Source organism: Nyctereutes procyonoides, unplaced genomic scaffold (genome assembly GCF_905146905.1).
Source record: "Nyctereutes procyonoides isolate TBG_1078 unplaced genomic scaffold, NYPRO_anot_genome, whole genome shotgun sequence".
In the NCBI taxonomy this organism is placed as follows: Eukaryota; Metazoa; Chordata; class Mammalia; order Carnivora; family Canidae; genus Nyctereutes; species Nyctereutes procyonoides.
Window position 1 is genome coordinate 9,488,798 of NW_026575145.1, and position 23,115 is coordinate 9,511,912.

At 36.7% G+C, this 23,115-nt stretch overlaps 2 pseudogenes; both read right to left on the minus strand.

Annotated features, from left to right (window-relative positions):
- Positions 1–822: 822 nt before the first annotated feature.
- LOC129499376 (40S ribosomal protein S6-like) lies at positions 823–13,351 on the minus strand (annotated as a pseudogene).
- Positions 13,352–14,203: 852 nt separating this feature from the next.
- LOC129499420 (heterogeneous nuclear ribonucleoprotein A1-like) lies at positions 14,204–15,140 on the minus strand (annotated as a pseudogene).
- Positions 15,141–23,115: the final 7,975 nt, after the last annotated feature.

The following is a 23,115-nucleotide window of genomic DNA, read 5'->3' on the forward strand; positions in this document are numbered from 1 at the left end:
ACTTTCTGCCTCTGGCAAACACCAATCTGTTCTCTGTATCTATGAACTTGAAGTTTTTTTTTTTGATTCCATGTATAAATGAGATCATTGTCTTTGTCTGACTTATTTCACTTAGCACAATGACCTTAAGGTCCCTCCATGTTGCAATTGGCAAGATTGCATTCTTTTTTATGCCTGAGTAATATTCTCTCTCTCTCTCTCTGTATCTACCTATCTATCATCTATCTATCTATCTATCTATCTATCTATCTATCTATCTAATCTATATATCACATTTTCTTTATTCTTTCATCCATTGGTTATTTATTTCTGTATCTTGACTATTGTAAATAATGCTACAATGAAAATGGGGATATAGTTTTTTTTTTAATGTTTTCATTTTCTTTAGATAAATACCCAGAGGTAAAATTGCTAGAACATATGGTAATTCTATTTTTACTTTTTTGAGGAACCTCCACACTATTTGCTTTAGTGGTTGCTCCAATTTACATTCCCAAGAACAGTACACATGGGCTCCCTTTTGTCCATATCCTTGCTAACACTTGCTATTTCTAATTACCTTATTGCTTAAATTTATTCTGTAAATATGATCCTACACTGCTATTTGCAAGGGATAGAGAATATCTAAATGCTCATTTAAAAAATATTAGAACTTAAATTTACTAAGCAAGATATCTGGATAGCATTAAAAATCTTACAAGGCAAAAACATTTGTGAACTAGGGCAGAAGGCAAATCCATGGTCAGTAATGCCCAAAATTATGAACATTTTACCTTTCTTATTAGTAAGTTTCTTCTAAGAAACTGGGTTTTTGAATTTATATCAATTGAACCAAGTCTTTAAGGTGGAAAATTCATTGGTATCAACTGAACTGTTTTGCTTTTTGCTAAACCTCCATTCAGTTATCAATACTGAATTCTGTTTGCGCAAAGTATCTTTTGTGTAATGCAAATTTCTGTCACTATTCCCTAGGGGATAAAATATCACATGGAAAAAGGAAGAAAATGCAAGATGAATTATGAATCTAATTCATGAGGTTTTTTTTCTTTTACATAGTATTTGTGTCAGAGTCAGAAATAAAATCTAATTGAGAATATTCACCAAATAAAACAGTTTTATGTGGCAAACCTACTGCCCCAGAAAACAAGTAATTAAAGAACCTCTTAAAATAGCAGCCATAAAATTGACATTCTGTGGGAGACCATGTGTTCATTACTGTTCTTTTTATTGAGGATCCTCCCTGGGCACTGTTCTGAGAATTGAAATCTGCTGGCAGAATGGGAACTTTAGCCAAGGACTTTGCATCCTCTTTGAGGGAAAAAGGTTAGTGCGTTTCTGGTGTACACAGGATAGTTGTATCATGTCAGGTGGAAATATGACCTTATCTTTCTTTGGATTGTGTATGACTTAAGGAGATCTGTATGGGTGCCAAATTGACAAGCCGTGGACTTGTGGTAATTAATTGTGAGTGTCAGCTTTGTTAGGTCGTGGTTACTAAATAGTCGAACATTATTTTCCATGTTTCAATGAAAGTATTTAAATTTTGTTCCTATTTGAGTATAGCTGACACAATGTTCATTAGTTTCAGGTATAAATGAAAATATTTTTTTGGTTGAGATTAATATTGAAATCTCTAGGTTTTGAGTAATATGAGTGAATTATCTAATCAATTGAAGGTCTTAATAGAAATAGAAGTGACCTCTTTGAAAAAAGAGAGAGTTCTACCCAGCAGACCACCTTTGGACTTGAAGTGCAAAATCAACTCTTCTCTGGGTCTCTAGCCTGCTAGCCCAACCTGCAGATTTTGGACTTGTCAGCCTCCACAATCATGTAACCCAGTTCCTTAAAATAAATCCTTATCTTATCCATTATCTATCTATCCATCATCTATCCATTTATACATACATACATCTTATTGTTTTTTTTCCTTTGGTGAACCTTGATGTATACAGATTATATGAGAGACAAAGCTTGTATAGGCAGAAGAGACTTTTTCCTGAGTTTAAGAACTCCAGGCATGGCAGACACTATTCCCTTACTACCTACTATTTTTCTATTTAGGCAAGGAATTACATGGAGAGTCTGTGATATTTCTTTGGCTGAAAGAACTTGGAGGAAGTTTCTACAGAAAGGCAAAAGGGTCTTCCTTTATATTTTTACTCTATTGCTGATGGAATCTCATATTTCCCCCAATTTCCCCAAATGGGAATTGGAGCTAGATGTTGGAATCATTTATTGGTGCCAGTAACGAAACTTTGGTTGTTACTACAAATTTTACATTACATTTGCTTAGATCTCCTAGTGTTTGAGAGGGAATGTGCCCTCTCCACCATGTAAATAAAGAAACAAATATGATGGCCCACATCTTCCCTTAAAGACAGGACACTACCACTTCAAGGAAGGAAGCTCCAGCTCAAGGCTGCTGGGAGAGGGAGACTGGCCAGATTCAAGTAGGTCATCTGTTTTCTCTCACAGAGTCCTCCTGTGGTCTGGCTCAAGCATTGCCTCCTTCATGAGCCTTTCTAAACTTTAATAGATTTCTTCCTACTCCAGAGTGTCCATCTCTATTCTCCTTCACAGCAAAACTTCTCGAGTCACCATCTATGCAGCCTCACTTCACTTTCTTCCATACCTGACTCCATGCAGGCATTAGTCCTCATTATGCTACAAAGACCACCCCAGTCAAGGTCCCCCTTGACCATCATGTTGCCAGATTCAAAAGTCACCTCTAGGTTCTCATCTTCTTTCACACCTCAGTGGCACTGATGATTCAGTTCTCCTCGAAACATGTTTTCTTTAGGTTTCTGTTGAGTAGAATTAAAATGAGATTTCCTCCTAGCTCGTTTCCTAATCCTTCTCAGATATCTTTGCAGATATCTCTGCTGCTTAAACTTGAAAACCTAGAATATCCAAGGGCTCAGTCCTGTACTCTATCTGCATAACCAAGCCTATGGCTTAGAATGCCATCCATATGCCTCATAAATCTACATTTCCATTTGTGGCCTTTGCCCTGACATCCAGGCTTGTATATTCCAATTTCCTACTCCAATTTCCTACTTCACATCTCTGAAAATATTCACTATATTTGTAATCCTTAATCTATTCACAGATAGTTCCTTCTTATTATTTAAATTTCAATTTATACAGTACCTGTATAAACATTATCAGCTTATATCTATTTGTCTATTTCTCATCTATCTACTGTTTATCATCACTCACTTACTTTTTTTTAATAAATTAATTTTTATTGGTGTTTAATTTACCAACATACAGAATAACACCCAGTGCTCATCCCGTCAAGTGCCCCCCCCAGTGCCCATCACCCATTCACCCCCACCCCCCACCCTCCTCCCCTTCCACCACCCCTAGTTCGTTTCCCAGAGTTAGGAGTCTTTATGTTCTGTCTCCCTTTCTGATATTTCCCACACATTTCTTCTCCCTTCCCTTATATTCCCTTTCACTATTATTTATATTCCCCAGATGAATGAGAACATATAATGTTTGTCCTTCTCCAATTGACTTACTTCACTCAGCATAATACCCTCCATTTCCATCCACGTTGAAGCAAATGGTGGGTATTTGTCATTTCTAATGGCTGAGTAATATTCCATTGTATGCATAGACCACATCTTCTTTATCCATTCATCTTTCGATGGACACCGAGGCTCCTTCCACAGTTTGGCTATTGTGGACATTGCTGCTATAAACTTCGGGGTGCAGGTGTCCTGGCGTTTCATTGCATCTGTATCTTTGGGGTAAATCCCCAGCAGTGCAATTGCTGGGTCATAGGGCAGGTCTATTTTTAACTCTTTGAGGAACCTCCACACAGTTTTCCAGAGTGGCTGCACCAGTTCACATTCCCACCAACAGTGTAAGAGTGTTCCCTTTTCTCCGCATCCTCTCCAACATTTGTGGTTTCCTGCCTTGTTAATTTTCCCCATTCTCACTGGTGTGAGGTGGTATCTCATTGTGGTTTTGATTTGTATTTCCCTGATGGCAAGTGATGCAGAGCATTTTCTCATGTGCATGTTGGCCATGTCTATGTCTTCCTCTGTGAGATTTCTCTTCATGTCTTTTGCCCATTTCATGATTGGATTGTTTGTTTCTTTGGTGTTGAGTTTAGTAAGTTCTTTATAGATCTTGGAAACTAGCCCTTTATCTGATACGTCATTTGCAAAAATCTTCTCCCATTCTGTAGGTTGTCTTTTAGTTTTGTTGACTGTATCCTTTGCTGTGCAAAAGCTTCTTATCTTGATGAAGTCCCAATAGTTCATTTTTGCTTTTGTTTCTTTTGCCTTCGCACTCACTTACTTTTAATTTTATGTATAACTTCTGCCAGTGTGTATACTTCTTTCCTTTTTTAAAAAAAAATCCTAGTTAACATACGGTGTAATATTAGTTTCAGGTGTACAATATAATGATTCAAAATCTCCATACAACACCTGGTGCTCATCACAACCCTAATCTCCATCACCTATTTTGACCATTTCCGCCCCCCTCCCCTCTGATAACCATAAACATTTTCTTTATAGTTAGGAGTCTATTTCTTGGTTTCTCTCTCCCTCTCTCTCCTCTCTCTCTCTCTCTCCCTTCCTCTTTGCTCATTTGTTTTGTTTCTTAAATTCCACACAGGAGTGAAATCCTATGATATTTGTCTTTCTCTGACTTATTTCACTTAGCATTATACTCTCTAGTTCCATCCATGTCATTTTAAATGGCAAAATTTTATTCTTTTTTAAAAGATTTTATTTATTTATTCTTGAGACACAGGAAAGACAGAGTCACAGGCAGAGGGAGAAACAGGCTCCTTGAAGTGAGCCAGAAGCAGGACTCAATCCCAGGATCCCAGGATCATGACCTGAGCTGAAGGCAGATGCTCAACCACTGAGCTACCCAGGTGTCCCAAGATTTTATTCTTTCTGATGGCTGAATAATATTCTATTGTATATGTATATCACCTCTTCTTTATACATTCATCAATCAAAGAACACTTGAGCTGTTGTAGGTAATGCTGTTATAAACATCGGGGTGCATGTATCCCTTTGAATTTGTGTTTTTGTATTTTGGGGGTAAATACACTGAGTGCAGTTGCTGGGTCATAAAGTACTTCTATTTTTAACTTTTTGAAGAACCTCCATACTGTTTTCTATTGTGGCTGTACTAGTTTGCATTCCTACTAGTAGTGCATGAGGATTCCTTTTTCTCCACATTCTCAATAATACCTGTTGTTTTCGTGTTGTTGATTTTAGCCATTCTGACGGGTATGAGGTGATATCTCATTGTAGTTTTGATCTCCATTTCCCTGATGGTAAGTGATGATGAACATCTTTTTTTAATTTTTTTAATTTATTATTTATGATAGTCACAGAGAGAGAGAGAGAGGCAGAGACACAGGCAGAGGGAGAAGCAGGCTCCATACACCGGGAGCCCGACGTGGGATTCAATCCCGGGTCTCCAGGATCGCGCCCTGGGCCAAAGGGAGGCGCCAAACCCCTGGGCCACCCAGGGATCCCGATGAACATCTTTTTATGTGTCTATTGGTCCTCCGTATGTCTTCTTTGGCGAAATACTATTGTCTTCTGCCCATTTTTGATTGGATTATTTGCTTTTGTGTATTGAGTTGTATAGGTTCTTTATATAATTTGGATAATACCCTTTTATTGGATATACCATTTGCAAATATCTTCCCCCATTCTGCTAGGTTGCCTTTCTGTTTTGTTGATTGTTTCCTTCACTGTGCAGAAGCTTTTTATTTTTATATAAACCCAATATTTTATTTTTGCTTTTGTTTCCCTTGCCTCAGGAAACACATCTAGAAAAATGTTACTTTGGCCAATGTCAAAGACATTACTGCCTGTGCTCTCTTCTAGTACTTTTATGGTATCAAGTCTCACATTTAGGTCTTTAATCTATTTTGAACTTATTTTTGTGTATGGTATAAGTAAGTGGTCCAGTTTTATTCTTTTGCATATTGCTGTCCAGTTTTCCCAGCACCATTTGTTGAAGAGACTGTCATTTTCCCATTGCATATTCTTTCCTGATTTGTCAAAGATTATTTGATTGTATAATTGTGGGTTTATTTCTGGGTTGTCTGTTCTGTTCTATTGATCTTTTTTTGTGCTAGTACCACACTGTTTTGATCACTACAGCTTTGCAGTAAACTTGAAGTTTGCAATTGTGATGCCTCCAGCTTTGCTTTTCTTTTTCAAGATTGCTTTGGCTATTCAGGTTTTTTTGTGGTTCTATACATATTTTAGAATTGTTTTTTCAAGTTCTGTGAAAAAAAATGATATTTTGATAGGGATTGCATGAAATGTGTAGATTGCTTTGTATAGTATGGACTTTTTTTTTAAAAGATTTTATTTATTCATGAGAAACACAGAGAGAGAGGCAGAGACATAGGCAGAGGGAGAAGCAGGTCCCTGCAGTGAACATGATGCGGGACTCGATCCTCAGACCCCAGGATCATGACATGAGCCAAGGGAGGGAGACACTCAACCACTGAGCCACCCAGACATCCCTACTATGGACATTTTAACAATATTTGTTCTTCTAATCCATGAGCTTGGAAAGTCTTTCCAGTTTATTTTATTGTCTCAAGTTCTTTCATTGGTGTTTCATAGTTTTCAGAGTAGAGGTCTTACACCTCTTTGGTTAAATTTATTCCTAGGTATCTTATTATTTTTGGTGTAATTATAAATGGGTTTTATTAATTTCTGTTTCTGCAGCCTCATAATTGGTATATAGAAATGCAACAAATTTCTGTACATTGATTTTGTATCCTGCAACTCTACTGAATTTGTATTTCAGTTCTAGCAAAGACTGGTGGAGTCTTTCAGGGTTTTGTTATATAGTATAATGCCATCTGCAAATAGTGAAAGTTTTACTTCTTCTGTACCGATTTGGGTGCCTTTTATTTCTTTTTGTTGTCTAATTGCTGTGATTAGGACTTCCAGCATATGCTGAATAAAAATAATGAGAGTGGACATCCATGTTTTGTTCTTTAGTGGGAAAGCTTTCAATTTTTCACTATTAAGGATGATTCAGCTGTAGGAATTTCATATATGGCCTTTATTATGTGGCACTATGTTTTAAATCATGAATGGATATTGTACTTGTCAAATACCTGTTCTTTGTCTCTTGAAATGATCATATGGTTCCTATCTTTTCTCTTATTGATATGATGTATTTCATTGATTGATCTATCAACATTTAACCCTCTTACAACCGAGGAATAAATCCCACCTGATCATGATAAATGATTTTTTAAATGTATTGTTGATCCTCTTTGCTAGTATTTTGTTGAGGAACTTTGAATCTGAGATATTGTCCATAGTTCTCTTTTTTAGTGATGTCTTTATCTGGTTTTGGTACGGGGTAATGCTGGCCTCCTAGAATGAATTTGAAAGCTTTCCGTCCTCTTCTATTTTTTTGGGGTGATTTGAGAAGAATAGTTATTAACTTTTCTTTAAAAGTTTGATAGAATTCTGTGAAATCCTCTGGTCCTGAACTTTTATTTATTGGGAGTTTTTAAATTAGTGATTCAGTTTATTTGCTGGTTATTGGTCTGCTCAAATTTTCTATTTCTTCCTATTTCAGTTTTTTTTAGTTTATGTTTCTAGGAATTCATCCATTTCTTCTAGGTTGTCCAATTAGTTGGCACATAGTTTTTCATAACATTCTCTTACAATATTTGTATTTTTGTGGTGTTGGTTGTTATTTCTTCTCTCTCATTTGTGATTTTTATTTATTTTAGCTTTTTCTCTTTTTTCTTGAAAAGTCTGGTTAGAGGATTATCAATTTTTAAAATTTTTTTTCAAAGAACCATCTCCTGGTTTCATTGATCTGTTATATTGGTTTTTGTTTTCATTTCTATATCATTTATTCCTGTTTTCATCTTATTATTTCCTTCCTTCTGCTGGTTTTAGGTTTTGTTTGTTGTTTATATCTTTCTTGTTTATTTACTTTTTTAGTGTATTTTAGTTTCTACTACTTAAACGAAAATCCCGAGATTATTAGATTACCTGACAGAATAGAAGCCTAATAAATATTTTTCAAATTACTTGATTGAGAAATTATCATTTATAGCTCACCATTTAGCATTTAAGTTTCTACTACCATAATATTTTGCTGTTTTCATGTATTTGTCTGGATAGCTATAGATTTAATATTCTATAAAGAGTGAGGTTAAGTCCAAATGGTGTTTGAAAAGTGTTCCCATTTTTAGGCAGAAACATGAGGTTTAGCAATAGAAGGTACCAGTTGCAAGTTGTATACTTAGTCTAGCATACTTGGTCTGTGCATTAACTCTCCACCCCCACAAATAATTCTCTTATTTTGATGTTCCTGTCTTAGGGACTCTTTCCTAATGTAGTCCTGATCTCTGTCACTTCCTCCTCCTGATGTTTCCAGTAAGCATGACCAGCCTCCAGGCACTTGGTTACTCCCCTTTGAGGGTAAATAAAGCTAAAAGCAACTGTGATAGCAGGAACAGTATGTATGTTTATTCTTCCTGGTATCTATCTTCATTTCTCCTTTACTTTTGAAGGATAGTTTCACTAGATATAAAATTCTAGTTTGATGGTTCCCTTCTTTTAACATGCCTTGCCTGCATAGTATCCAACAAGAAGTCCACTGTAATTCTTATCCTTGTTTTTCTGTGGGTGATGTTGTTTTGTTGTGATGGTGGTTGTCCCCTCACCTCAGCTTGCTTCAATAATGTTTTATGTGTCTTTGATTTTCTGTAGTTGGATACGGTATGTAATATACATAATATGTGGTTATATATGGTTAATAATATATATATAACCCAGCTCTTCTAAATTTTTTTTTCTTCTTCTGGCATTTCAATTATTCATACGTTTTACCTTTTGAAAGTATCCCACAGCCCTTGGATGTTGCATTCTATCCCCTTTTCCTTTTTTCATTCTCTTTTCTCTTTATAACTCAGTTTTGAAAGTTTCTGTTAACCTATCTTTAAGTTCACAGATTCTTTCCTCAGCTACATTCAGTTTACTAATGCACCTGCCAAAGGCATTGTTCATTTCTGTTAGAGTGGTTTTGATTTCTAGCATTTCCTTTTGATTCTTTACTAGAATTTCTGTCTCTGCTCATATTACCCACTTGTTCTCGTCTACCTTTTCCATTAGAGCCCTTAACATATTAATTATAGTCATTTGAAATTCGGGATCAGGCCTGATAAAACCAACACCTGTGTCATACCAGAGTATGATTCTGACACTTGCTTTGTCTCTTCAGACTGTATTTTTTCTCACCTTTTAGTATACCTTGTAATTTATTTTTGTTATTGAAAGGTGGACATGATATATTGAACTGAGGTAAATAGGCCTCTAGTGTGATGTTTATGTTAATTTGGCCAGGGCTTGGAGCATGCTTAATGTTTGCTATAGCTGTAAGTAGCAGAGACTTCGATTCCTCTAGCTATTTGTTGTTGTTGTTGTTGTTGTTAGGTGCCCTGTTATCTTTGGGTTTCCCTAAGAATTCCTTCTTAAATAGAGTCTCAGTCTTGCAGCTTTTTTAGCTGAATTTACTGGTACTACAGTGTTGGTGTGGTGGTAAGGTATGGAAGAGGGGAAGCATCCTATAATCTTATGATTAAATCTCAGTCCTTTAGTGGCCCTGAGTCTCAAGGCTGTGACCTTTACTTGTGTTTCTTAGCTTTCCTTCCCTTTCCTTTGTATGAAATCAAGGCTAGAAGGGATAGAAGGGACGGTAGTGGAAAAATGCCCCATCAGTATCTGTGATAAGGCTCTAGTGAGTAGGCCTTGGTTATGAACACTCTGGGCATATTTTACAATGGTTACACTTGCCTTCCCCTCACAGTAGCCACAAGGTGATCTTTCTTGGCTCTTAACCATTAAAACCCTCATGGTGTTCCTGGAGGTGAAATCCATGAAGGTGTGAAGGTCCTGTAACATCTGCAAGTCTCAGGATCTCTCACTGTCAAGCTAGTTCATACACAAGCTCCAGCAATTTGTCAAAATTTCCATTTAAATGTTTCTACCAAATTATGGCCCTGGTGGCTTCTGCCACAGAGAAGCAGATCTTAGCTCTAGCTCTGCAGGATTTGATTGGTGGTATGCCTTGTAATCTTAATTCTTTGATGTTTCCAGAAAAATCACCGATTTTCAGTCTGTTAAACATTTGCTTTTCCTAAGAATGAAAGTGATGATTTCCAAGCTTTTAACACATTGGACTCTGAACTGGAAGTCTAAATATCCTTTATAGGATCTAGTGCTGCATTAAACAGGCATCAACACAGCATGTCTTGGCTTGTGTTTCCAGCAGTTCTACTTGGCCCATTTCCCCACCACTTCCCACAGCTGCATGGGACATTCTTCTTGATGAAAGAAAAGAGTTGGAGCTTTGGAAAGTTGTATTTTAATGACTGCCAATCTCTGAAATATAGTCACTAACTTAGTACTTAAAGTGAGTCATGGATGACAGCCAAGATGAAGTCAGGGATTATCTTAGCTTCTTGTTTTCATGTTCCAGACATGTATACTTGCATAGTGTCCAAAAACCCTTCTCTGTTGGGCTGGAGCCTTAGCTTCCTCAGGAAAGTCCATTTTTATAGCAGCAATGTCCACAATAGCCAAACTGTGGAAGGAGCCTCGGTGTCCATCGAAAGATGAATGGATAAAGAAGATGTGGTCTATGTATACAATGGAATATTACTCAGCCATTAGAAACGACAAATACCCACCATTTGCTTGGACGTGGATGGAAATGGAGGGTATTATGCTGAGTGAAGTAAGTCAATCGGCGAAGGACAAACATTGTATGTTCTCATTCATTTGGGGAATATAAATAATAGTGAAAGGGAATATAAGGGAAGGGAGAAGAAATGTGTGGGAAATATCAGAAAGGGAGACAGAACATAAAGACTCCTAACTCTGGGAAACGAACTAGGGGTGGTGGAAGGGGAGGAGTGGTGGGGGGTGGGGGTGAATGGGTGATGGGCACTGGGGGGGGCACTTGACGGGATGAGTACTGGGTGTTATTCTGTATGTTGGCAAATTGAACATCAATAAAAAATAAATTTATTATTTAAAAAAAAAGGAAAGTCCATTTCTGACGTTTCAGATATATAAGACCTTCCCTGAGGTCTTGGTTTCTGGAAGGTAGAGAGCCTTTAGTTTTCTTATTTGTGGTTTTGTTTTTACTCAATGGCAACATGTTTCCTCTCCTTTCTATCCTTCCATCATTCATTCATTCCTTTCATCTACTCTTCCTTCCTTTCTTCCTTTTCTTTTTAACATTAGTATTTAGCATGTTTGTGTGAGGCTAAACATTTTACTCCTTAATGATAGCTTTTATCAGAATAAGATAGTTTAGCTGAAGATGGTTGCCTGGTGAAACTCTTTGATACTGATTTGAAATGCAAATTAATATAAGCAATTACCAGATACTATACATGGTCTTAAAATGGAAGACTTTAAATGATATTTCCCTGGCACTCTGTGTGAATCTCAAAGATTAGGCATTCTTTTATTCAATAAATTAAATATGCACCCAAAACCCAGTTTGAAGTTACCATCATATAGTCATTCTTATTGTAGCCAGTTCTAAAATAAAGATGATTTTACCAAATAACAGTTACCTAAAGAATCACTTCCCACTTGGGAATATATGTTTGGAAAGTGAGATGTTTTGTGTCAGGGTGGGTTCTGATGGCTTCAGAGGATGAAGACCAATGTGACATTTTTAGGGAGATGGATTTTTTTCTCCTCAGTATGAAATTAGGAAACTAACATTTATTGAGTCTTTTTTGTATCAAATTATTTCTATTCATTCAGTATTCAATGAATATTGAGTGCTACCATGTTTTGGCCATATATTTTAATTGCTATGGGTACAGTGGGATGGGACACTCAGTTCCTTCTCTCATGAATCTCATATTTTGGTTGGGAGCATAAAATGAATACAGAGAATAATATGTACCCTGATTGAGATAGAAAATGCCTGGGTGAGTGGTAAGAAGAGGGTGTACATTAGATAAGGTAGGGAATCAGGCCTTTTGGAAAGGTGACATTCTCATGAACTATTAGAGAGTCAGCCAACCACTCATTTTCTAATTTTTACAACAATGGGAGACAAAGGTAACATTTGCTCAGGTGGTACAGGCAAAGAAATAAAATAAATTACTTAACTAGATTAAGTAATTTCTCTAAAGTTACACAGACTTCCAATCTTAATCCATTTGTCTCCAAAGCTGTTCACTGTCACATCCTGCAGGTGCTTGTTTTCCAACTGCCTCAGGGATGGGCAGACACAAGCTCTTTGTTGACTCGATCTTGGACATTAGACATGGAACAGAGAATTTCTTAAGAAAACTAATGTGGAGTTACCTAATTGTTTCGGTAAAAACCTAAAAAAGAAAAGACAGCCACTTAATTTTAGATACTTTTCATAAAAAGGGATTTTTAATATCAAAAGAGTTGAAGGGGAATTTTCTGAGATTAAAGGACATGAATCCAAATTAAATGAAATTAGCTTTATGAAACATCGTCTTTATTTTACTTATTTCTTTTTTTCTGATCTTATTTATTTTATTTGTCACTCTTAGAAAATCTAATTTTTGACTGAACTCAGAAGTAGAAGCTCTCAGAGGACAGCTTCCATCTCTTGGCAATCTGTTCCTGGCATTTTTCTTTGGCCTCCTTCATTCTCTTGGCCACAGGTTTAACATATTCTGCAGCCTCTTCCTTATTTTTCTTAGTATGCTGTTTCTTCAAAGCAATACGCTGATGTTTGTGTTGGAGGACACGTGGAGGACACATGGAGTAACAAGATGCTGAATCTTAGGTGCCTTGGGTCTAGGTTTCTTACCTTTTTTTTGTTTAGGGGCTTTCTAACAACATACTGGCAGACATTGTCTTCTTTTGATAGATTAAAAAGTTTGCAGATTCTGCTGGCCCTTTTGGGCCCCAGGCGATGAGGCACAGAAATATCAGTGAGTCCAGGAATATCCTTCTTCCCTTTTTTCACAATAACCAAATTAAGAACACTGAGATTGGCATCCACAATGCAACCCCAGGTAGATTTGTGTTTCCTCTTTCCAGTCCTCCTGGGTCGGTAGCAGGAATGCCCCTTACTCAGCAGCAGGCGGACACAGCCATGGGTCAAGACACCCTGCTTCATAGGGAAGCCTTGCTTGTCATTGCCACCACTGATTTGTACTATGTAACCCTTCCATTCCTCGCCCAGAGCATCAGCAGCAATGTCTGTGGTCATATGCTTCTCATAAAAGGTACACAGTTTTTCACTGATCATCCACTTCAGTGAGTTTCTGCCAGCCCGTGGCTGGGAAAGAGATGTTCAGCTTCATCCTGAAGGAGCCAACAGCCTTGGAGGTGCGATGAAAAAGAGCCATTTTACTTATTTCACAGAGAATCACTAGAACCACAACATATGTGGATCTGTTTGAGAACCAATGGACTCAATGACCTTGGAGGTTATCTCCAACCTTGAGAATCTTAGGTTGATATAAACCTCCTAAGCTTGATGTGTGGAGGGGCAACATAGGGAAATGGTCTTCTGTGAAGACATAAATTTTCTGTTAGTTGAATCAATCCAGGAAAGTGTAGGTCATCATGACCTAAATATTTTTGGTTTGAGTCTTTTCATTTGAAATGTTTATCTATTTAAGGAAGAGGAGATGATGCATTCTCTATTCACTAAAAAGTTCAAACACAACTTAAAGCTAATTACAAAATAATTTACAAATTGTTTTTCTATAGGCAGTTGCTCATATTGCCTTGAATAATTTAAGAGATTAGATTCATTGCTTTTCCTATTAATTAAATAGAGTGTTAGAAATGACCATTTGGACTTCTCTTTTTTTTAAGACACTTATTCAGCATCATGATCAGACTATTACATTTAGCGATTAATAGCATGCATGCATGCAAACAAGAAATCTACTTTAAAACCCTTTGTTGGAATGCTTTACACTTTCCACAGAACAGAAGCTAAAATAACCCGTTATACAATTAGTCACAAATATAGTCCTTGAGTTTTCTGCCCATATACATGAGTATTGTCTAAAACATGTCTTCTTTGTAGCAGCTAGGCTCTGCTATCACTGTGCTTGGCTGAGTTCGCAAATCTTTGCAGTGTATAGCTTCCCTGTTACTTCTCTGGCTCTCCTCTCCTGCTAAGGCTTTTTTCCTGGCAGTAATTAAAACTTTCTGCCATTACCATAGCTCTTGATGCTGCTAGAACTGCCAGAGCCACCTTGGTTTTGTGGTTTGGCAGAGTACTGGCTTCACCATCACAGGGGCCAGAGTTTCTGCCTTTAAAATATTCTCCTTCATGGGTCCAAAATTTGAAGATTGCTGTAGTTGCCAAAATAGTTATAGCTTCCGCCACCTCTAAAGTTGCTTCTGTTATTACCAAATCAGTTATAGCCATCCCCACTGCCACCGTATCCACCACCATCTGGACTGCCACCAAAGCCACCTCACCCACTGAAGTTTCCTCTGTGACCAAAGTTGTAATTCCTACCAAAACCACCTCCACAACCACCAGCAAAATTTCCAGAACCACTTCAATGTCTTTGGCTGGATGAAGCAGTAGCCATCTCTTGCTTAGATTGGGCTTTCACAGTTGTGGCCATTCACAGTATGGGATTTTTAAAGGACAATCTTCTCAGTAGAGTCACGGTCATCACATGTTATAAAAGCAAAGTCTCTCTTCTTGTCAACTGCCTTGGTCAGTCATGATTTTATCACATCAATTTTCCCACACTATTCAAAATAATCTTAGATGATGTTAGATGATGTTCTTCAGTTTCTTCTTTAATGCCACCAAATAAATCTTGTTCACACCAGGTCTTTGCAAATCTTAAGACAGCTCTCTTTGGTTCCACAACTCTTCCATCCACCTTGTGTGACCTTGCATTCATGGCTGCATCTATCTCCACCACAGTGGCACACATGTCAAACCCCAAGCCTCTGGAGCACTTGGTGTTTGGATCTTTCATTACCACGCAGTCTATAAGTGTTCCATTGCTCAGAATGGCTCCTCAGACTCTCATCAGTTGTTTCAAAGCTCAAACCTCTGATAAAGAGCTTCTGCAGCTGTTCAGGCTCTTTGGGAGACTCTGGCTTCGACATAATGGCAGTGGGAGGGGAGATTTTAACGATGCCTATTCAGTGGCATCCACAGGCAGAAAGCAACCAGTTGGACTTCTATGAATAGGAATGTATGTGTGTGCATCTTTGTCATGAATATTCAAATATTGATCGATTTATGATACTGATATAATGTATCTTTTGCCTAACCATGAAACATAAACAGAACTAGAAAATGTGAAAGAATAAATCCTATTTAAAATTCTGTGAAAACATAATAAAAATTACAGAAGAAATAATTATGTGCAACAGCAGCAATAGCATCCTTGAAACCATTTCTATAGTGTTTCAAGTACCTGAATGTGTCAGTTATGCCAGAGTTCATCTCCTAGAGAGGCAGGATAAGAAGTGTTGGGCTAAAGCCTCAAGGATCTATTGAAATTTCAGTTCTGTACATAATAAAAATAGCAAAGGTACAGGCTGTTTGAGTGTCTGGCTCTTTTTTTTTTTTTTGGTCGATATAACCATTATTACCTTCACACTATTTTATCTCCTTCTTTTAGGCTTGATAGCATGAGCTAAGAGCAATTGATTTCACAAAGCAATTGAAAGGATAAAGAGAAACACAAATTATGAAAAATGTACCAGGCACAGGTGAATAAATACTACAATATTAATAAAGCTCTAAAATGCTTAGAATTAGTTTGAAGCTTTCTCTCTGATTAATGTTTAACATGTGTTTCTGTGTTTGTTTTTTTTTTTAATTTCCAAAGAAGTTAAGGATAGTATAAGGAAGAAGTGGGAAACATATAAAGAAGCTAAATCAGGGATGCCTGGGTGGCTCAGCAGTTGAGCATCTGCCTTCAGCTCAGGGAGTGATCACAGGGTCCCGGGATCCAATCCCGCACCAGGCTCCCTGCATGGAGCCTGCTTCTCCCTCTGCCTCTCTCTGTGTGTCTCACATGAATAAATAAATAAAATATTTTTTAAAAAAGAAGCTAAATCACTTGTAACCCCACTACTAGGGTCAGCACCATATTAATGTTCCCCCCAATTCCTTCTAGTCTTTAAAACATATATGTAATATATATTATGTGCATAATATATAATTCTATTTTAATTAATAAATGTATAGTCATAACAAATAGTATACTATATTTATCGTATGTAATATATTTATATATTTACTTTTTATATATTTATTAAAACATAATTATAATAATTTTCTATCCTTTCATTAAATATTATGAGGTATTATACAAACCAAGTAATTTTTTTACAAGAAATATTTTTCATACAGATGCTTTGTATGATGACCTAATATTTTTCATATAAAAATATTAAACTTTTCATAATTAGTCCCCCACTCTTAGATATTAAGGTTGTTTCCAATTTTCACTTCTTCAAAGTAATGCTACAATAAACATGATTAAATATACATCATCTGTTTGAAATTTTGAAATATTTCCTTAGGTTAGATTTCCATAAGTAGAATTGCTATGTTAAAGAATGTGAACTCTACTAAGAATCTTTACAGCAGAAAAGTAGAAACAGTCCATCAGTGTAGCCTAATAATTCCCACATTAGCTGTACCTTCACCCCTACAGGTGTTATCATTGAAAAAAAATGTGCTTGATAACTTGATAGATGAAAAAAATCTCATCATTCTATCAATTTGAATTTCTTTCCTTTTTTTTTCTTTCTTAGTGAGATTCATCCATGCCTTCATTCATTAAAATATCCACAAAACATTGTTTCGGCAGGGCTGGTTTCACTGGAATGTGACCCAGGCAGTTGCATGAGACTCCAATGCTCAGAAGAGTCTTGCACTTGTTTCAGTGCTCTGCTGTTGCCATCTTTGAATCCTTAAAAATTTTATCTTTGTATATATGTTTTGTAAGTTAAGTCTGATGGGACAATGGAATATGTGTGTGAGCAGAGGAAATAAATGCAGTATGCATGTCCACTGCATTTAGAGTATTTATGATGTTCCATGATTATGGAATTCTGGGGGACACAGGACACATGGGAGACTCAGCATGGGTATAAGATAAGCATGAAACATCAACAGTTGGATAAGTAGGGGAGGTGCTGACAGCTCTTAGTGGCCATGCTTACTTCCAATGCAGAAAGAAGGTAATAGTTTTTTAGGAAACATGAACAACCAAGGAATCCTATTATATCCTTTCTGTCATGTTACTTTCTTGTGTTAGCCAGCCACTATAATCATAATATAATGACATAGAAGGAAAGAAAAAGATAAGACAACCCATAGTTCCTTTTTTTTTCTTTTTCTTTCTTTTTAAAAAAGATTTATTTATTGAAGAGAGAGAAAGCACACAAACAGAGGAGGGGCAGAGAGAGAGAGAGAGAGAGAGAGAGAGAGAGAAAATCTCTGCTGAACATGGAGCTGGACAGGAGGCCAGATCTCACAACACATGAGATCATGACCTGAGCTGAAATCACCAGTCCAATGCCCAACTGACTGAGCCACTCAGGTGCCCCATTTCCTTTTTTTTTTTCCTTTTTTCTCTTTAGTCTTTTCTTGCTCATGATATTGTTAATGAAATCTTACCATTGCAACAACATGGATGGAACTAGAGTGTATTATGCTAAGCAAAATAAGTCAGAGAAAGACAATTATTATATGATTTCACTCATATGTGGAATTTAAGAAACAAAGCAGAGGATTGTAAAGGAAGAGAAGGAAAAAAATAAGATGAAATCATAGAGGGAGACAAATCATAAGAAACTCAACTAAAAGAAACAAACTGAGGGTTGCTTGAGGGGAGGTTCGTGGGAGGATGGGGTAACTGGGCTATGGGCATTAAAGAGAGCATATGATGTAATGAGCACTGAGTGTTATTTACAATTGATTAATCACTGAACTCTACCTCTGAAACTAATATTACACTATATGTTAATTTAATTTAAATAAAATAAAAATTCTTCAATTCATATGGGGTTATTCAAATAATATGAAAAAACTGGATGGCTCTTTGATGGAAAGTCTGGGGAAATCACTACTTTGTGTTTTGGCTACAGTATTGCAGGGCCTTCCTCAAAGGGAACAGGCTCTTTTTTTCTGTAGGGGAGTTCATGGCCAGAGAGCTGGTTTAGGTCTGGAGATGGGACAAGGGATTGTGACTTTTCATGGATGCCAGATCTCAGCCCTTGGCTCATCCTTTCTTGATTTTTTTTTTTGATTATGTGTGCAATACTTTTGTTGTACTATGTTGGCTATCCAACATCTTGCCTTTAGAAATATGTTAGAAGGGTGTGTGAATCATGTATAAATCATTTTGAATCAGGATCTCCTGACTGCCATTCCGATTTGTTCTTCATTTTAAATAATTGTGTCCACCTCATCTATGAGGGTTAAGTACTGCCTTTTGGCTTTTCCTCGTTTGGATTCCTATTATCCCTATTGCTGTTGAGGAGCCCTATTGCTATTAAGTGTCTTTGACTCTCAGTACTGGTGGGCAGAGAACCACCACACTTGAGCTTTTTGAACTTTTCACTGAGCATTCCTTATTGCCTTGGCAAGGGAGTGTTTTCTGGCTGTCTCTAGAAACATAGTCAGCTGGTGGGTTTTTTGATTATATGATAGTTCTGATCGAGCATGCCTACTTCTCTGAGCCTGTTGATTTCTTCCTCCATAGCTTGTCACAGCAATTCTGGCATACCATATGTGTAATGTGGGTTTATAAGTTTCACTTTCTTCAATCTTTTAAGAACCATCCCATCAGCATATTTAAACCAACTTGAGAATCTCTTTCATATTATTAAATTGAGGAACATGGAAAGGGTCCACTATTAAAAATTTCTCCCTCATGCAACTTTACATTCTTTATCCCCATTAGGTCTACTTCTAGTACCAACTGTCTTAGGTTAAGTTTCTAGAAGCATAAGATCCTTGTGCAAATTATTTACAGAGGGAGTATTCTCGAGAGAAATTTGTAAGGGAGTAAGGGAAGCATAATAGAGCAGAGGAAGCCAAGCAAAGGTGTGTTTCAGGAGAAGTATAATGGCTTAATCCCACAGGAGCTCTGGAGTGTGAATATATAGAAATTGTCCTTCCCAAAGACAAAGGGCCTGTTACATCCTTATATCAGCCACCCATCCTGACCCTAAGGGGGGGCAGGTAACGTCCCAATCATCTTAAGGCAAAGTGAGTCTCACCAGGTGAGGACAACTCTGCTGAGGAGGGTGCCAACAGAGGGGGAATGGGTACACTGACCCAGTAAAGTGCTTCCAGCTGGCACATCAAATATAGAGTCAGTTCTTATGAATATTCTCTGTGTGTCTGGAGAGAACCTCTATACTGTTTCAGTACTACCTACAATACATCCATTTGTGATTTAAGAATAGGCATTTAAGAGGAATTTCTTTTAATATTTTCCACTTTAGTTTATAAGGCGTTTCATTGGATGTATAAGGACCAAAATGAATTTGGCCTGCTTTGTAAATAGCTGAGCCACATGAGAGGAGACCCATTATGCAGATTTGTGAGGCTAGTGATAATTTTGTGCATCATAAAAATGCATTGATTCAAAGATGTCTCTTGTCCTAGATTTTTAAAATAAGATGTTGAATTGCACAAACATTAAGTATTATATGTATTTTATTACTGCACAGTTTGAGGGTAAAACATCTAAGCTCTAAAAAAGCCCAAGGATTATTTTATTATCATGCTTATAGATTAATCCATGCTTTTTGCATATAACTCTAATCCATTCATTTTCCTTGCTGTGCGTATTCTATTGTATGGGGATGTCAGTTTATTTATTCTTTCATAAGTGAACATTTGAGTCATTTCCAATTTTAGGTTAATATAAATAATACTGCTGTGAATGTACATATACATACATACTACATACATACATACATACATACATATATGTGTGTGTGTATACACACGTACCTTGGTGCTTTTATCTTTATCTAAGGTATATTATATGTATGAGAGGGATTGTTGAGACATGGGAGAAAGTATTTTTGGTTTTGCCAGATAATACCAAATTGTTTTACAAAGTAGTGCCTATTCCTCAACAACACTTAGTTTTGTCATAATTTTTAAATTTTTCTACTTTTGGTATATAGTGACATCAGATTTTTAAAATTCGTTGATATAAAATATGTTTATTAGCCATTTGGATTTTTTCTTTCATGAAGTGTCTGTTTAAATGAATCTACTTTATTAGCCAAGTAGATTCAAATAAGAATAGGGGAGGATAAATTTTCCCTTCTTTCTTTCTAGGTTCTTTGGCTGGTCTATTAATGAAATTGAAATAATACAAATTAACAGGAGAAAAACAAATTTAATTTTGTATTTATGGGAGCTTCACATAGCTATGAGAGGGTCAAAGACAGACATTTGAGACTTACAAGCCGTGAGGAGCTAAGGAGGAAGGGTAGGGGTCTGGGTTTTCAAATGGAAGGAATACAATTCACAGGAAGATGGGAAGAACAAATGTTTCATAGACAAATATTTGCCATGCCATATGGAAAGTCTTTCTTGTGTAAAAAAAAGTTATATTTAATAATAGCTCTCTTTCAGGTAAGGTCTCCCTATCTAAATTATTTCAGGTAATTAAGGGGGAGCTAAAAAGGTCTTCTTGAGTCTGTCAGGACTTGATTGCCTTTAACTCAAATAATCCACATGTCAAAATAGCACATTCTGGAACAGCCCACCCCAATCCCCATCACAAACCATGTCTCAGTTTCCTCATCTAAGAATGGGGTAATAACATCTGATATCTTAACAAAATAGTACCAACTGAGCATCTCTTCCTTTGTTCAAGGTGTAGGACTACATCTGCCTGAATCACGTCTCCTGCATGGTTCCAAGTTACTGGGAATCAAAAGAGAAACTCACATGGAATTTGAAAGGCAGAAGTGAAGTAGAGATATTTTGGAAGATTGAGAGAGACAAAGATAGTGATGGACAGACCACAAAGGTGTTTGGTGAGTATCAGGGTGTTGTTCTCCTCCTGTTTTACATTCAGCTCATTTTCCTGGCTACTGGCCCAGCTGATCAGCAATGGTCCCAAGCCTCCTACAAGGCACTAGGTTCTAGGCCCACAAGTATGATTTCCACAGAGGCAGGAAACTTCCCTAAAATGGACATTTCCACAGAAGAGGTAGATTGTAAAATCTGTATAGTTGTTGAATTTCCCAAAAGTTCCTTCCTGTCTACATGAGCTGGCACTTCTGGCTGACATGATTAGTGATTATTCTACTCAATCCTCTTATTTCCTACTTCCAGACCTTCATTTGCCAGCTCCTATCACTTCTGTGTAGACTTTCATTCCTATATAAAACTTATTTCTGTATAACTTGTAGCTCTCATATCCTGATTTAACTCTGCTATAATAGTTTTGACAGTGAAATAAAATAAATATGCAAAAGTTCTTTCAAAGGTCTAAATTGCTATTTGAATATAATTATTGGGTTGAGCTAAATAATGCATTGCTGAGCTTCTTACATAGAAAAACAGATTAGGTGACATTCAAAATGGGAAGGAAAGCAAGCCAGCATAGACTGTTATGGGCAGCATGGCTCATGAAAATATTTTATTCTGTTATTTGTGTGATGATTGTATTTGTTTGTTATCACATTGATGACAAAGTATTCCATCTAGCCTTCCTTTCCAGCCAGATTGCTTGTTAAGAAAGAGGTTGCAAAATAGACCTTGAAGACTTACAGAAGCTCTGAAACATGTCAGGTATCCACAATTAATAAAGTGTAGAATATAGTCAAATATCCAGAGACACATATCAAGAACACCTGAAAAGATAAAAGTATAAAGTAAAAGTGAATTTTAAAAATATGTAAAAGTATTCTATTGTAAATTGCCCATTTTTGGTTGTTTGTGTCACATATTAAGATTGACCTTGCAATGAGTCATTTTCAAAGTTTGTCAAAGACTCAGACATTTTGGTTATTTGTGATGGTTTTCTTGAACTTACAGCTTTATGAAGATAGTAGTTTTCTGGTTATTAGATCAATAATTGATTAGCCAAATAGTGGATTTCAGCATTTGTTTTCATTACTTAATGGCCAGCATAACAGTAACAGGGCTATTCAACCACTCAAGATTTCAAAATTGACACTTCTATGATCATGATGTACCTTAGGGACATATAGAGAAGATTGTGAGCAGAATTATTACTTTCAAAACATAACCCCACTCCTCCTTTTTTTAAGATTTATTTATTTGAGAGAGAGAGAGAGAGAGAGAGAGAGAGAGAGAGCACACGCACACACAAGCAGGAGGGGGAGAGAGAATCTCAAGCAGACTCCATGCTGAGCCTGGAGCCCAACATGAGACTCAATCTCATGACCCTGAGATCACAGCCTGAGACCAAACCAAGACTTACACCCAGGTGCCCCATAGCATCACTCTTCTAAATAGACTCTGTTAATAAAAATCTTTCAGGATAACTTACATCTGCTTGTATCTTCAGTTTCTTTTTCCCCCTAATGATGTACATCTCAGTTAATTTAATATTCTATGTGCATGACCCTGATCTTTTCCCTGTGGGTGATTCCAGAATGATTTCTATCACTAAAAAGCTTATGGCAGTGTAGGAGAATAAAGATCTACATGATTGTAAGAACTTATAAAAGGAAACACAGGTGATAAGAATGCAGATGAACAAAGCAGGAAAAGGATTTAGAGATAGAATGACATGATTTAGACACAAATTGAATGTTGAGGACAAAGGAGTCCAAAGTGGCTTTGAACTTTCTCATTTGCTTTATTTAGAAGAAAATATTTGCCACCAATGGAGTTATATTACTCAGGAAATGAGAAATGAGTTTTGAAGTACAGATGGCAAGTCTGACTTTGGGCATGCTAAAGTTTTAATTAATATTTGCTCAAGGAGTAATTTTGGAATGTCTAAGGAGTTGCAAAAGTATGCACCAAATTCAGGAGAAAGGACAAGGTCTTAAAGGATAACTACCCAGGTGATTGGTTTTTATATAGAATCTGTACTTATCATCAGTACCA